This window comes from Procambarus clarkii, chromosome 33 (genome assembly GCF_040958095.1).
Source record: "Procambarus clarkii isolate CNS0578487 chromosome 33, FALCON_Pclarkii_2.0, whole genome shotgun sequence".
Lineage (NCBI taxonomy): Eukaryota > Metazoa > Arthropoda > Malacostraca > Decapoda > Cambaridae > Procambarus > Procambarus clarkii.
Window position 1 is genome coordinate 4,541,460 of NC_091182.1, and position 15,827 is coordinate 4,557,286.

Sequence of the window (15,827 nt, forward strand, 5' to 3'; positions counted from 1 at the left end):
CATGAACTTCTGTATGCTAATCCCCACAATCACCAAACCTACCCGAGTCACTCAAACATCAGCCACTACCTTGGATCACATATGGACTAACATATCAGCTCCCCTTGTATGTGGTACAATCTACGACAGAACAACTGACCACTATCCTACCTTTCTCATAGCAAACATGGATATAACACCACCAAAAAGCAAGAAACTTACATTCAGGTTACACAGTGAATCAGCTTTAGGCAATCTTACAAATGCACTTCACAATATTAACTGGGATTCTGAATTCAATAATTTTCAGGATATAAATTCATTAGCTAACCTCTTCCTCTCCAAAACTCTAAGCCGTTGCAACCTTCATTGTTCCCTTCTTACCAAGCAAGTAATTGACAAAAGATTAAACAATCCATGGCTCACAAGTGGTATTCTCAACTCAAGCAACAAGAGACATGAATATGAAAAGAAACTTAGGATTGACCTAGTTACAAAAGAAGTAGTTAAAAGGTGCTCATCAATGCTTACCAGTATCATAAGAAAGGCAAAACTTTCATATTATGTGAATAGATTCAATGAAGCAAAAGGCAACATAAAAAGCACATGGAAAACTATCTCTAGTATCCTAGGAACTAAACAATACTCACATAACCAAATAAAACTCTATAAGGATGGTTATACACCGTCAACTGATTTAGAAATGGCAAATGAATTTAATAGCTTCTTTTCATCGGTTGATGCTAATCTTGCCAGAAAAATCCCACAGACTCAGACACATATTACCACATATCTCTCAGGCAGATATCCAAACTCTCTTCTCCTTTCACCAGTAAGCCCGGCAGATGTTGTGTCCATCATACACTCACTAAAAACCAAGGCAGGGAACACCAGTGAAATTCCGTCCATTGTATACAAGAGCACCTCCCATGCCCTTGCGCCACCCATAGCTATACTGTTCAACAAATCCATAGAGTGTCATACCTTCCCTCATATCCTTAAAAAAGCAAGAGTAACGCCAGTCCATAAAAGGAGTCAATCTGGCAGACATAAACAATTAAAAACCAATATCAAATCTACCCATTCTATCAAAAATATTTGAACAAATTATCTACAAACAGCTCTATTCCTACCTCCTAAAATTCGATATACTCAGCCCCTGCCAGTTTGGTTTCCGGTCCCAAAAGAGCACCAATGATGCAATCATTAGTCTCCTTGATGTAATCTACTCAGCCCTTGACAAAAATGAGTTTCCGATTGGACTCTTCATTGACCTAAAAAAAGCCTTTGATACTGTTAATCACAACTACCTCCTACTTAAACTCCAGCATTATGGAATCCGAGGCCTTGCCCTGGACTATATCCGATCCTATCTTAGTGACAGACACCAGTGTGTAACCATCAATGATACAACCTCTTCCACTCTACCAATAACCGTTGGAGTGCCACAGGGCAGCATCTTGGGACCTCTTCTATTTCTTATATATATCAATGATCTGCCTAATGTCTCTAATATTCTTAAACATATATTGTTTGCTGATAATACTTCCCTCATCTATTCAGACCCCAACCCACATACACTAAATAATGTTGTGAATAATGAATGAAAAAAGTCCACTTATGGATGTCAACTAACAAACTAAACATAGAAAAGACCTACTACATCTTATTTGGAAGCAAATCATCGAATGTAATTCAGCTACAGATAGACAACATTAATAACATCAGTAATAAAAATGATGGAAAGTTTCTTGGCCGATTCCTAGACAAGAGACTCAACTTCAGCACCCACATTCAACACATAACTAAGAAAGCCTCTAAAACAGTTGGTATACTCTCCAAAATCAAATATTATGTTCCTAACTCTACTCTCACTATATTATGCACTAATCTATCCCTATCTTAATTATGGTATCTGTGCATGGGGTCTACCACTGCAAACCACCTTAAGCCCATCATCACCCAGCAAAAATCTGCTATCAGAATAATAACAAATTCTGCTTTCAGACAACACTCGGCTCCCTTGTTTAAATCCCTTAACTTGTTAAATATTACATCCCTCCACACATTCTCTTGTATCAACTACATTTACAAAACCCTGTTCTTAAATGCAAACCATGCTCTGAAACTCTCCCTGGACAGATGTAATAGGACCCATTACCACCACACCGGAAATAAATATCTCTTTGATATCCAAGGGTCAAACTTAATCTACGTAAACACTCTATGCAAATTAAGGGACTTAATCTTTGGAACTCACTCCCTAGTGAATTGAAAAGCTGTCAAACTTTTGCCTCATTCAAAAAAAAAAAAATATCTAATTTCATCTTCGTAGTTTCCTACACTGTGCTTTAAATTTGCTTTGTATCTAGTGTTATCCAATCTCCCAATCTTGATGTACTTAATCCAAACAACTTTATCATTGTGTTCATTGCTGTCTTCTTTTATGTGCTAGCCATATGCTGTATGGCTTGCCTACTAATTTTTGTTAAACTACCGTTCAAGCTGTCATCGCAATCAATCTGAGCTACCTATGTACTCTAATATACCTACAATTTTCTCTCATCTTTTATTTTTTTCTTGCTATGTAACTTATCATTTTTATAAATTTTGCACGTATTTACCTACTTAAAATTCTCTTAGTTTAAGAACCTGCCCGAAACGCTGCGTGTACTAGTGGCTTTACAAGAATGTAATTATTATGCTATGTATCCTCACAATCCCAATGTACCTTCTTGTATATATATATATATATATATATATATATATATATATATATATATATATATATATATATATATATATATATATATATATATATATATATAGATATATATATATATATATATATATACATTATATATATACATTATATATATATACATTATATATATTATATACATTATATATATATACATTATATATATATACATTATATATATTATATATATTATATATATACATTATATATATTATATATATATTATATATATATATATATATATATATTTAATATATGTATATATACATTATATATTATATATTTATATATATATATATATATATATATATATATATATATATATATATATATTTAATATATGTATATATACATTATATATAATATATATATATATATATATATATATATATATATATATATATATCAATAAATAAATGCCTTGTATTGTAATATTTACTGACAAACCTTGCATTGTAACACTGCTATAACTTGTATTGTACCACTGCCACCTTGAATTGAAATACTGCCACACCTTGTTTTTTTACACTTATTGCCACATCTTGTATTTTTACACTTACTGCCACATTTTGTATTTTTACACTTATTGCCACATCTTTTATTGTAACACTTACTGCCACACCTTTATTATAACAATGACTGCCTCACCTTGTTTTGTAATTCTAACTGCCAGATCTTTTATTATAATGTTTACTGTCACTCTTTTTATTGTTACACTTACTGCCACACCTTGCTTGAAACACTGTTTCACCTTGTATTGTAGCACTGCCACACCTTGAGAAGGTACTACTAACCTAATTGTATTGAAGCACTTCCTCACATTGTATTGTAACACTGCCACACCGTGTACTGTATCATTGGCACACGTATTGTGTTGTAACACTTCCTGCCACACCTTGTGTTGTAACACTTCCTGCCACACCTTGTGTTGTTACACTGCCTGTTGCGGCCTCCTAGAGCTGGTATCCGGTTCACGTCACCTCTGTGGACATAAAAGTCATTAGCCTGACAGAGAGTATACAAGGAGAATATTGGATGGTAACCTCTCACCGTGGAACAGTGAAATGTAATCGGATGCACAATCTAGACGGCGTTGATATCATTACGTCACTCACCAGTGGACATCATCATTGACCTCACCTCCTAACTGAGGTATGAAACAGGAGCCTTTCTCAAACGCAACACTTCCACCAATAGATGGCGTTGTCTTCGTCTCACCTAATGCCTTGGAGTTGGAGTGAAGGTCCGTAGATGGCTTTGATATCGTCACTACTTACTTGATATTGTATTACTGCCACACTTTGTAATGTAACACTTCCTGTCACACTTTGTATTAGAAAACTTACTTCTACACCTTATATTGTAACACTTAGTGCAAGGCCTTATATTGTTCCAAGGGGTTGTCATAGCCAGAGGGTGGTAATGGATGGACGAGCTCCCCATGACCTTTAAAATGCTCCTATACGGCATGCATCTCAAATTGCCTTTGAAAACCAAGTCCAACTCCTGGCCTGCACGGGCGGCTTAGTCTAAGTCCGTCGGTACTGCTTTTTACCGACAGGAGAAGGGGCGAGGGGGGCCTCTGGCGCCTTAAAACCAGCTGCTCCGCGTAGATGGGACTCGATTGCCTAAGAAGGCAGCCCATCTAGGGAAAGGAAAACCCTGATTTTAAACCTCCGCTGCCTTGCGGCCATACCCCATTTTTGGGATAGGCTTCAGGAGTCAACCTCGAGGAAAAGTCCGGAGTTGGAGCCCCTAAGGCAGTTCGTTGTTGACGTCGACCTCGTTCTGGCAGCTCCTGCGACGTTGCTGGAACCATGTGTATTGGCATTTGCCTTTCTATTGGATAATTTCAGCAACGTGGAGAGGGAAACCTGCTGCATGGGTAGCAGCTTCTCCTCCATATCTACCTACCCAGGCTTTGCGCCCTGGAGAGGGCACTCTAGCTTCGCCTCACAGCGTCGAACCAACACGGGAAGCGACAGTCTACGGGTTTTAAGTCTTCTGCTCGATTGGCGAAGAGTGTGACGCCAGGGGTTGCTTCCGACAGTGGAAGGGGTCATCGCGCCCCACTGGGCAGCTACTACCCGCCTCAAGCTGGGCAAACCCCAGCCAATAAGGTGTTGCCTCGACACGGTCCGTTAACCTCACTGGGTGCGTGGGGTTTAGGGTGAAAACCGACAAGCGGCCTGACAACTTTGCACCAAACAATACCAAACCTAAGAAGAAAATATCAACTGCCCTAAAGCTGGGCACATGGAACGTCAGGACACTAACACCAGGTTTCTCTGACGACCTGCAATAAATCAATGACGCCCAAAAAACAGCAATCATCGATAGGGAGCTGAGCAAACTGCAGATGGATATTGTTGCTTTCCAAGAGACCAGGCTCCCTGGATCAGGATCTGTGAGAGAGAGGACCTTCTCTTTCTTCTGGCAAGAAAAACCACCTGATGAGACCAGAGAACATGGTGTGGGATTTTCCGTCAGGAATGCACTGTTGGGACATATTATGCCACCAAAGGGGGAAACCGAACGAATTCTGTCTCTGCAACTGCACTCCCAAACAGGACCAGTCAATGTAATTAGTGCATATGCTCCAACCCTGACTTCTCCAGCAGAGGCAAAGGAAAAATTCTACGATGACCTCAACAGAGCCATAGCGAGAATCCCTGTAAAGGAGCCACTGTTCATCCTCGGCGACTTCAACGCCAGAGTGGGTGCCGAGCACAACATTTGGCCAACTTGTCTGGGTCAAATCGGCATAGGGAGGATGAATGAGACCGGGCAACGTCTGCTAGAACTCTGCTGCCTTCATGGTCTTTGTGTCACCAACACGTTCTTCGGCACAAAGCCTCAACACCGAATATCTTTTACACCCCAGTTCACGAGCCCAGTTCCAAGCACTGGCACCAGCTTGACCTGATTCTTACCAGGCGTGCAAGTCTACCCAGCGTCAAGATTACGCGTAGCAACCAGAGTGCTGTCTGTGACACCGACCACTCCCTGGTATGCAGCAGGGTCAAGATGCAACCAAAAAAGATTCATCACTCGAAAAAGGCGGGCAGACCTCGCATCGACACCACCAAGACCTGCAACCAGGACAAGGTGGAAGATTTTGCACGCATGCTCGGTGAAGCTCTCCCTGGCCCAGCCGGGGTCACTGCCTGTAAAAGATGGGAGCACTTCAGAGACGCTGTGTTCAACGCTGCCATTTCCACCTTTGGCAAGAAGACCAGCAGGTCGGCAGACTGGTTCGAGGCTCACTTGGAAGAGATGACACCTGTCATCGAAGAGAAGAGAAACGCCTTGGCAGCCTACAAAGCCTGCCCAAGTCAGCGCAACTTACAGATCCTTCGGGCCGTCCGCTGCAAAGTGCAGCAGAGCGCCAGGCGATGTGCCAACAACTATTGGCTCCAGCTCTGCTCCTAGATACAGACTGCAGCGGATACAGGCAATGTAAAGGGAATGTATAACGGCATCAAGCAGGCCCTCGGCCCAATCCAGAGGAAGACCGCTCCTCTGAAATCTGCCACTGTCGAGGTGATTCAGGACCAGACACTGCAGCTGAAGCGCTGGGTCGAGCACTACTCTGAGCTATACGCCCGGGACAATGTAGTCACCGAAGACGCCCTGAGCGCCATTGAGTGTCTGCCTGTGTTAATGGAGCTCGACAGCGAACCGACCCTGGAAGAACTCAGCGATGCCCTAGACTCCATTGCTTCTGGTAAAGCTCCTGGCAAAGATGGCATTCCTGCTGAGACCTTAAGTGCTGCAGAGGTAGCCTGCTCATGGAGCTACATGAAATTCTCTGCCTCTGCTGGGAAGAAAGAGAGGTGCCACAGGACATGAGGGATGCCAACATCGTCACGCTGTATAAGAATAAAGGTGACAGGAGCGACTGCAAGAACTACCGTGGAATCTCCCTCCTCAGTATTGTCGGAAAACTGTTTGCTCGAGTCGCATTGAAGAGGCTCCAAGTACTTGCAGAGAGAGTCTATCCAGAATCATAATGCGGATTCAGAGCTGACAGATCCACCATCGACATGGTCTTTTCCCTCAGACAACTGCAGGAGAATGCAGGGAACAGAAGCAGCCACTCTTCGTACCCTTCATAGATCAGACGAAGGCCTTCGACCTCGTCAGCAGATTGGCCTGTTCAAGATCCTCCCCAAGATTGGATGCCCACCCAGGCTTCTCAGCATCATCAGATCTTTCCATGAGAACATGAGGGGCACCGTGGTCTTTGATGGCCTAACATCAGACGCCTTTGACATCCGAAGTGGAGTAAAGCAAGGCTGCATACTGGCTCCAACCCTATTCGGGATTTTCTTCGCAGTTATGCTGCGGCACGCCTTCGGATCTGTCACGGAAGGCATTTACCTCCGGACCAGGTCGGATGGAAAGCTCTTCAACCTCGCCAGGCTGAGAGCCAAGATGAAGGTTCGGCTTAGGTGTCTGCGCGACTTCCTTTTTGCCTACGACGCAGCAGTCACTGCCTACTCAGCCGAAGACCTCCAACGGCTCATAACCCACTGCAGCGAGGCCTCTCAGGCTTTCGGACTCACCATTAGTCTGAAGAAAACACAAGTCATGGGACAAGGAGTGGACTCCCCACCTGACATCGGCATCTCCGATTCCAAACTGGAAGTCGTTCACGACTTCGTGTACCTGGACTCCACAATCCCTGACTCCCTCTCTCTTGATATGGAGCTAAACAAACGCATCGGTACGGCATCTACTACCATGTCCAGACTGACAAAGAGAGTGTGGGCCAACAGTAGGCTAACTGAGTATACTAAGATTCAGGTTTACAGAGCCTGTGTCTTGAGCACTCTCCTTTATGGCAGTGAGTCTTGGACACTCCGCGCCCGTCAGGAAAGACAGCTGAATGCCTACCACATGCGCTGCCTTCGACACATCTTGGACATCACCTGGCAGGACAAGGTGACAAACAACACCGTCTTGGGGAGAGCAAGAATCACCAGCATGTACACAATGCTGAAACAGTGACGAATGCGTTGGCTCGGGCACGTTGTGCGAATCGGCGATGGTAGGATCCCCTAGGATCTCCTGTACGGAGAGCTGAGGCAGGGAAAGCGTCCAGCAGGCAAGTCCCAGCTACGGTACAAAGACGTATGCAAGAGGGACCTGAAAGCCATGGACGTCGATCTTGCTATATGAGAGACACTGGCTGCAGAACCTTCAGCCTGGAGGCAGTCTGTTCAAAGAGGTCTCTCCAAGTTCGAGGAGTCACTTGCCAAGGAATCGGAGGCAAAGAGACAGAGAAGGAAAGTCGGTAGCCAGGAAGACAGACCAGAATCGGACTTCGTTTGTGCTCGGTGTGGGATGGACTGCCACTCTCGGATTGGCCTCATCAGTCACACCAGACGCTGCACCAGGATTGACAACTAGGGCGCAACTCCATAGTGTCCCGAGACTGAAGGATACCTACTACTACTATATTGTAACACTTACTGAGGCACCTTATATTCAAACACTTATTGCCATACCTTGTACTGTAACACTTATTGCCACACCTTGTGTTGTTACTCTGCCACACCTTATATTGTTCAACCTCCTGCCACACCTTGTGTTGTAACACTTCTTGCCATACCATGTATTGTTAAACTTATTGTCACACCTTGTAATGTTACACAGCCACACCTTCTATTATTTCACTTACTGCCACACCTTGTATTGTACCACTGCAATGCTTTGTATTGAAACACCTACTGCCACAAACATGAGATTTAAAACTTACTTCCATATCTTGTGTTGGAACACTTACTGCTACACTTTATATTGTAACACTCAGTGCAACGCCTTATATTTTAAAACTGCCTCATCTTATATTGTAACACTTGCTGCCACAGCTTATTTTGTAACATTCACTGCCACACTTTGAAATGTAACACTGCCACACCTTGTATTCTAGTACTTTCTACCATATCTTGAATTTAAACATATTACCTCACCTTGCATTATAACGCTTACTGCCACATCTTGTATTGTAACACAATACAATGTCACAATACTTTCTGTCACTGCTTGTAATGTAACACCTTGTGTATAATGCCACGTCTTGTGATGCAACAGTTACTGTCAATTTTTATTGTAACATTTACTGCAAATCCTTTGTTGTATCAGTGACTGCCAGACCTTGTTTTGTAAAACTAACTGCCAACATTTACTGTAATACATACTGTCACACCTTGTATTGTAACACTTACTTCACCAGATTAAATTGTTACACTTTCAGCCACACACCTTGTTTCGTAACATCTTGTATTGTAACACTTACTGTCAAACCTTATATTGAAACACTATCACACCTTGTACTGTAACAATTTCTGCCAATCCTTGTATTGTAACACTGCTCTACCCTTATCATAACTCTTTCTGTCATATCTTATATTGTAACACAGTCAGTCCTTGTATTGTAATATTGCAATACCTTGTATTGTAAAACTTACTGCCGCACCTTGTATTGCCATACTTAATGTAACACTTAATATCGTGAAACTTACTGCAACACCTTGTATTGTAACACTGCCACACCTTCCTGTTATTCAAACACTTACTGCCACACCTTGTTTTGAAACATGCCACACCTTCTATTCGACATTTACTGCATCTACTGCATTATTGTAACACCTAGTGCTTCACCTAGTCCTAGTACTGTGGAATGTTAGGACCATGACACCGGGTCTCTCGGAAGATCTGCTGGAAGTGAACGACGCCCGCAAGACAGTTGTGATCAACAATGAACTCCTCGGGATCCAGATGGACGTAGTCGCCCTGTACCAGACACGTCTGCCCACAACCGGCAACATTCGGGAGAAGGATTTTACCTTCTTCTGGCAGGGCAAACCAGAAGAAGAGGTAAGGGAGTATTGCGTTGGCTTCCCTGTCAGAAATAGATTGCTAGGGTCCATAGTACCGCCCACGGAGGGGTCTGCAAGTATCATCAAACTTCAGCTTTATACAGCAGCAGGAATGGTCAGCGTCATCAATGCCTGCATACTGTGATGGTAATCTCTTTCAAGAGAGATTGAGCCTGCTCTTCCCTACGTAGAGTTACTTATATATATACAACACTAAGATGCTACCTTCAAGATATGTCTACCAGTAGCACAAAACGTTTTGACCAGGTGGCAAACGTACCCTAAACTTCCCCCACTCCTCACTCCCTCCATGACGGCTCGCCACCGTCGTCAACCAGCAAATTACCATTCCAGTGTGCCTGCTTCTGATTGGTGACCCGCCATCTGCACACCTGCACCTCTGCACCTCAGCGCTCTCTACCAAGTCGATGTCTGGTCTTGAACCAGCCATTGAAGTTAGAATATCCTTGTGCTGCCAAGCTGTGAACTGATATACGCTCTGTTTATTGGTGGAGGTTCTCAGCTAGCGCTATATTCTCAGCACCTGTTAATCATTTTTCTGTCTTTATTTTATTTGTAGAGTAACGTCACCCTTGTTCTTAATTTTTATGTTATATTTTTTGACTTGTTTGTTTGCACTGTACATAGCCAAGGAATTGTCTTATTCATAATTTTTAAAGTTAATTAAAGTTTCATTGTTCATACTATGTGTTTTGCGTGTCTTCCCTTACTTTACCACAGACAACAGCCAAGCAGTTGATCTTTTTTTCTAAAATGTGATAGGCATTGACACCAGCCATTAGGAGGACTGCCGAACACCTACACTTTCCCGTCACACTGACCTCCTCTACCGAAGCGAAGGACGAATTCTATGATGATCTCTGCCTAATTCTTAGAGACCTACCTCAACAAGAGCCAGTCTTCCTCCTGGGAGACTTTAATGTAAAGGTTGGTTCTGATCACAGCTCTTGGCCTTGCTGCCTGGGCTAGTTTGGATTTGGGAAAATGAATGAGAATGGGCAGCGCCTTCTGGAGTTCTGCTGGGGCTCTATTTTCAAAACTGCCATGTCCACCTTCGGTAAGAGGCAGAACAAGTCAGCAGACTGGTTCGAGGCCAGTGGAAAGGAACTGTTACCCATCGAAGACGAAAAGCGACGAGCTCTCTCAGTCTACAAGAACCTGCCCTCAGAAAGAAATCTACAGGTCCTCCGAACTGCCTGCAGAAGAATTCAACAAACTGCAAGGCGCTGTGCTAACGATTACTGGCTCCGACTTTGTTCCAGCATGCAGACCGCGGACACTGTCTGCAACATAAGAGGCATGTACGAAGGGATCAAACAGGCAACATGCCCTACACAAAACAGGACGGCTCATCTGAAGTCAGCCACTGGAGAGATCATTAAAGATCGTGATCAACAGATGAATCGCTGGGTGGAACGTTACTCCGAACTCTACTGCATAGAGATAACTTGGTCAGCATAGAGGCCTTGGATAAAATCGAGTGTCTGCTCATCATGGAAGAACTAGACTTTGAACCGATTGTGAAAGAAGTTCAGAAAGCACTGCATTCACTTTCCTCTGGGAAGGCGCTGGAAGACGATGGGATTCCGACTGAAGTTCTCAAGTGCGTTCGAGGAACACTTAAAACTGAGCTTCATGAACTTCTATGCCAGTGCTGGAGGGAGGGCTGTTGATCCGCAACATTTATATAATAAATGTTGCGGATCAATAAATAAAAATAAATAGACATCATAATTCCAGTGCCCGGCTCTGTGGTGCAGCGGTCAGCACGTCCGCCTTTAAAGTGGCAGACTCGGGTTCAACTCCTGGCTCAACTTTCATCTCAGGTTCAACTTTTTGTCTCCAACTAAATTTTCACCCTGATAAATTTACTAATTAATGTTTTACATTATCTTCAACAGAGTATTGGTAAATGTGAATATATTAGGTCTACAGTGTCATGATCATTTGTTATTTATTTTTTAACTTTTAAATAACAAACATTGAAGAATTTGTTCTGTAAAACTAACAAAAATAAGAAGAATAGTAAAACTGATGATGGTACATTACGTTGGTGCCAAATACAGTATGTGGGACGTTACGTTGTTAGTCCAAATACATTAGGTGGGTCGGTCCCATGGGTTCCAAATACAGGAAATAGCGCGTTTTGTTGGTTGTTCAATTAATGTATGTGGGGTGTTATATTATTTATTCATATACAGTATGTGGAATGTTACGTTGTGAGTCTAAATACAGTAATGGGAAACTACATTGGTTGTTCAAATACAGCAGGTTATATGTTTTGTAATCTATTCAAATACAGCAAGTAGAACGTTACTTTATTGTAATCTTTAATGCCACCCCGTTTATTGTGACATTTAGTGGTGCACCTGCTATTGTAACACTTCCACACCTTGTATTGTAATACTTACTGCCACACCTTGAATTGTAATACTTACTGCCATACCTTGTATTATAATTGCCACACCTTGTATTGTAACTCTGCTATACCATGAATTGAAACACTACCACACCTTGCATTGTAACTCTGCCTCACCATGTGTTGAAACACTTCACACCTTCAGGGGAGCCGGTGGCTGAGCGGACAGAACACTGGACGCGTGATCCTGTGGTCCCGGGTTCGATCCCGGGCGTCGGCGAGAAACAGTAGGCAGAGTTTCTTTCACCCTGATGCACCTGTTACCTAGCAGTAAATAGGTACCTGGGAGTTAGTCAGCTGTTACGGACTGCTTCCTGGGGGTGGAGGCCTGGTGGAGGACCGGGCCGCGTGGACACTAAGCCCCGAAATCATCTCAAGATAATCTTGTATTGTAACACTTACCTACTTGTTGACTGACGGCACCGTGGAGAGGGGGGAGGGGCCTGCTGCGAAGGTGACAGCTTCTCCCCCGTATCAACACATTAACTTTGTGTTGTCTTTGATACTTTAACGTATCTACCCTGGCTTTGCACCCTGGAAAGGCCACTCCAGACCCACAACCAGAGCGCAACTTTATAGTCTCCTGAGACAGAGGAATGCCTTCTAATACTACTGCCACACCCACCTTTTGTTGTACCATCTACTGCCACACCTTGTATTGTAATACTGCCACACCTTGTATTGTAATACTGCCCCACCTTGCAATGTAACATTTACTGTCACACGTTGTATTGTAATACTGCCACACCTTGAACTGTAACACTGCCCCACCTTGCAATGTAACATTTGCTGTCACACCTTGTATTGTAATACTGCCACACCTTGTACTGTAACACTGCCCCACCTTGCAATGTAACATTTACTGCCACACCTTGTATTGTAATACTGCCACACCTTGAACTGTAACACTGCCCCACCTTGCAATGTAACTTTAACTGCCACACCTTGTATTGTAACACTTATTGCTACGTAGATGATGAGTCACAATAACGTGGCTGAATGTGTTGTTATTGTGTGTGTTCTTCTTTATCTTCTGGTGTGTTGACTAAACAACACACCAGAAGATAAAGAGACAGCACTGTGGAGAAATGCCCGACAGACCACTGGAACATTATCTAACACAGTGCACAGTTACAAACCCATTAAGATTTCAAAATCGATTCAACAGAGCAGAAGAAGTTGTTAAACACAAATGGCAAAATCTTACTGAAGCAACCATACAAGTCATAAATACTCATGCTCCGAACAAGTAAAACAGAAACAAGCAACGCTTAGTGGGTAGGCCAGAGGCTCAGGGCCCACGCAGAAATATTCCTGCAAAAGAAAAAAATAAAGAGACGACGACGTTTCGCTCCGTCTTGGACAAGTATTAAGTCGATTGTGATGAGACAAGGTTGTTGGTATTGTGGTTTTAGATTTAGCTACACAGAACAAAATGTCCATTTAGCACGGGCTATGGTGAGCCCGTAATTGAGTTCGGTTATTCGCGATAAGCTTGTTACTGTGATAAATGAGTCAAAATTTAAAATGAGGGGTTTCCTACTTTTTCCGTTTCTTTCTCATTTCTGTTTTAGTGCACTGGTTTTAGTCCTGTTTTAATAACATCATCTCGGTGGTGGATGTAAATGCAGAATATTCACTAGTGTGTCCCATTCTTCAACGGCTTTTCTAATCACTGTAGTCGCTGTGGAATTTTCAGTTAATGTAGCTGCTCTCGTTGGATTATTGTTGAGTTTGAAGCTATTTTATGCCTATCAATGCCTATACTTAAACTATTGGGTTTATTACCTCCCAGCAGCACTTGCAAACAAGCCTTAGTTTGTGTATGGCTGAGACAAAGAATGCACGAGGCATTTAGTAAAGCAAGAGAGAGGTGAGGAGGAGGAAATCTTAGAGGAAGGTAAGAGCAAGGCAAAAGGTACAGATAGGATAGGTGTAAGGGGGTAACAATAGGTGTAAGAATGGGAACATAAGTAAAAGAGGAGAAAGAAATAGACAAAGGATTGGTAGGCTTATGTTAGGTCCCGTTTGTTAGAAAGTTTAGATCATCTGGGTATTGTCGGGGTCCACCACCATAAGAGGGGGGGCGAGTAACAGTATATTCAAGGTCACTCACCGTAGCCCTGCGGGTCTTCACTCTATCCTCGCGGCGCCACTGTACGCCAGGAGGGTATCCCAGTCAATCCCAACCGGCCTCTGATCGAGAAAGAGTGGGAACACAACTTGTTCTCTTAACTATTGTGTGCCCGCCCCGGCATGGGCTCTACTACTAACCACAAGGTCGCCAACTGGTGTTTCCGGTGTCCAGTAACACGTCAGTGGTTTTGTTGAATTGTGGTAACAGTGGCAAGAGCACACTCAATATGTCTGATATCAGGCAGGTATTTACTTCTATCACTATTTGCTTTCAGGTATTATATAGCCACAAGAAATATGGAGGGGATGATATAAACACCAATGTACTTTGTATTTTACTTAAAACTCATTCAAAGACATCACAAGATTATATCAATAAGCAAACAGCTGTTTCAGGCGGAAGTCGCTCGTTCCCACATATAATCATGAACTCGCCAAGCCGGCAATGCTCCCCCTCACATCAATGTCAAAATCAGCTGGGCTATTCCCACCGCGCGAATGTTCGTGTATTTGTTTACCTGGTGGCGTGAGGCGCCTGTTTCTTTAAATTCTCAAAGATCACTAGAAGTTCGAACACACAATATTTGCAACAATAGCACGTAAATACTTCGCTGCACTGATCTTGAGCTCAATCAAACATTTCTATATTAATGGACACAATAATTCACTAATATGGTATAACACACTGCTCTTCATTTAATGATAACGTATGCAAGTATATATCACTGGAGTTCTCAGTAATTCCATTCGTGGGCGATAACACAATTAATCACTGCACACATGAATGATTATTCAATACACAAGCATAGACTTATATATATATATATATATATATATATATATATATATATATATATATATATATATATATATATATATATATATATATATATATATATATATATATGGATGAATCATAGACATCAATAATGGTAATAACATAGTTACTGGGCACACAGCCTAATACCAAATACTGGTATATTTATATATATATACTCTCTCAATAACTGATCATATTAAAGTCTCATGAAAGACATTACCAACACAGTAAATTCATCAATTACTCCGAGTGCCTACATACACCAATAATAATCATAAATATTGTGGGTACTCTATGTAGTCCCACTCTGCACACTGGTGCCTTACTGTGACATGGGTGAGCCTTGCTCACGACATACAAAATACTCTGGCTAAATAATATAGCTGACTAAAGGGGAATTGGGAGGGAAACTAGAATCACCTACTTCCACCTATCCTCCGGTGAGAGTTGAGTTGTAGCTCCCGGTCCAGGCTCCTGCCTCGTGTAGGGAACGCCCCCACACACACCCTGTCGTGTCCTCCAGGAACTCAATCAACGTCCCACCATAAACGCGTCGTCTTCGTGCCTTTCCACTGCAGGTCCGTGCTCCTCCTCAACTTCTTGTAGGGTTGGAGTTGGTCTCCCGGCCGTCAACTTCTCCTCCCAGCTACGGCTGCCTGCCTACGTCTCGGCTGCAGTCGTTCGGATTCCCGATTAGTGTCTTCTTCACTGCTTCCCAGTGGATTGGCCTAGCCGCTACGTCGTCACTGTGAAGCTATCAGACGTCCCAGACGATACTGCCTAGACTTCACCTGCACAGCACCC